The sequence below is a fragment of the Acipenser ruthenus genome, unplaced genomic scaffold (assembly GCF_902713425.1).
Source record: "Acipenser ruthenus unplaced genomic scaffold, fAciRut3.2 maternal haplotype, whole genome shotgun sequence".
NCBI lineage: Eukaryota > Metazoa > Chordata > Actinopteri > Acipenseriformes > Acipenseridae > Acipenser > Acipenser ruthenus.
Genome location: NW_026708186.1, coordinates 27501 through 30000, shown reverse-complemented (window position 1 = coordinate 30000; position 2500 = coordinate 27501).

The following is a 2500-nucleotide window of genomic DNA, read 5'->3' as shown; positions in this document are numbered from 1 at the left end:
TCCAGGGAAGTGGAAGCTGCCAGGGGTGAATGGGAACTCTGCCCGGGGTGCAGAGCCTCCCACATGGCTTGACTTATTATTTTTACTTAAATATTTTTTTGATCAAAAGACCATGCCCTTAGTAATATGCACTTACCCCCCCAGTGTATCTGTTATCTAATAGCATTATGAGAGCAAGTCACTACTTCATGCCGACCTCCTGGAACTGCCGCTCGGCCACCCAGACCCACTTTGTCCACTAAGGTTTTTTGTGGCTATGGTAATGTATTATTATTATGTGTTTATTTAGCAGACACCTTTATCCAAGTCGACTTACAGAGACTAGGGTGTGTGAACTTTGCATCAGCTGCAGAGTCACTTACAATTACATCTCACCCAAAAGACGGAGCACAAGGAGGTTAAGTGACTTGCTCAGGGTCACACAGTGAGTCAGTGGCTAAGGTGGGATTTGAACCGGGGACCTCCTGGTTACAAGCCCTTTTCTTTAACCACTGGACCACACAGCCTCCAATGTAGCACTATTCTGACTCTAGTCAATTCTATTCTAACTATGGTCATTTAGCTCAATGGTGACTCTGGTCATGTAGCTCAATGGTGACTCTGGTCATGTAGCTCAATGGTGACTCTGGTCATGTAGCTCAATGGTGACTCTGGTCATGTAGCTCAATTTTGACTATGGTCAGTGCGGCAGTGTGGAGTAGTGGTTAGGTCTCGGGACTCTTGACTAGAAGGTCGTGGGTTCAATCCCAGGTGGGGGACATTGCTGCTGTACCCTTGAGCAAGGTACTTTACCTAGATTGCTCCAGTAACAATCCAACTGTATAAATGGGTAATTGTATGTAGAAAAATAATATAATTGTATGTAAAAATAATGTGATATCTTGTAACAATTGTAAGTCGTCCTGGATAAGGGTGTCTGCTAAGAAATACAGTGGCTCTCAAAAGTATTCACCCCCCTTGGACTTTTCCACATTTCATTGTGTTACAACATGGAATCAAAATGGATTTAATTGGAGTTTTTGCCACTGATCAACACAAGAAAAGTCCATAATGTCAAAGTGAAAAATAAAATCTACAACTTGTTCTAAATTAATTACAAATATAAAACAGAAAATAATTGATTGCATAAGTATTCACCCCCTTTGCTATGACACACCTAAATAAGCTCTGGTGCAACCAATTGTCTTTAGAAGTCACATAATTAGTTGAATGGAGTCCACCTGTGTGCAATTAAGGTGTTTCACATGATTTCAGGTTAAATACACCTGTCTCTGGGAGGTCCCACAGTTGGTTAGTACATTTCCTAACAAAAACTACATCATGAAGGTGAAGGAACATTCAAAGCAAATCCGGAATAAGGTTCTTCAAAAGCACCAATCAGGGGTAGGATATAAGAACATTTCCAAGGCATTGAATATCCTCTCAGAGCACAGTAAAGTCCATTATTAAGAAATGGAGAGAATTATGGCACAAACTGTGAATCTGTCTAGAACAGGCCGTCCTCAAAAACGGAGTATCCGGGCGTATAGGGCACTAGTCAGGGAGGCCACCAAGAGGCCTATGGCAACTCTAAAGGAGTTACAGTGTTCCACGGCTGAGCTGGGAGACACTGTGCATATGGCAACAATAGCCCGGGTGCTTCACAAAACTGGCCTTTATGGGAGAGTGGCAAAAAGAAAGCCATTGTTGAAAAGAACTCGCATCAAATCTCGGCTAGAGTTTCCCAGAAGGCATGTGGGAGACTCTGAGACCAAGTGGAAGAAGATTCTATGGCCTGATGAGACCAGAATAGAGCTTTTTGGCCACAACGCTAAGCGCTATGTTTGGCGCAAGCCTAACACCGTACATCATCCTGAGAACACCATCCCTACCGTGAAGCATGGTGGTGGCAGCATCATGCTATGGGGATGCTTCTCTGCGTCAGGGCCTGGAAAGCTCGTGAAGATAGAGGGCAAAATGGATGCGGCAAAGTACAGAGAAATCCTGAAGGAAAACCTGCTGAAGTCTGCAAGAGACCTGGGACTTGGAGAAGATTCATCTTCCAGCAGGACAATGACCCCAAACATACAGCCAAAGGCACACTGGAGTGGCTTAAAAACAAAAAGGTCAATGTCCTGGAGTGGCCCAGTCAAAGCCCGGACCTCAATCCAATTGAGAATATGTGGAAAGAGTTGAAAATTGCTGTTCACCAAAGGTCCCCATCCAACTTGACGGAGCTTGAGCAATTTTGCAAAGAAGAATGGGCAAAAATAGCAGTGTCCAGATGTGCAAAGCTGGTAGAGACTTATCCAAATAGACTCATGGCTGTAATTGCTGCCAAAGGTGCCTCTACCAAATATTGACTCAAGGGGGTGAATACTTATGCAATCAATTATTTTCTGTTTTGTATTTGTAATTAATCTGTGGAGAAGATCTTCCCTGTTTTTCAACATTTACTTTTCAAAACGAACATTTGTCATTCAAAAGTCCAACAGCATAATGCAAGGAGAATGGCTAATTC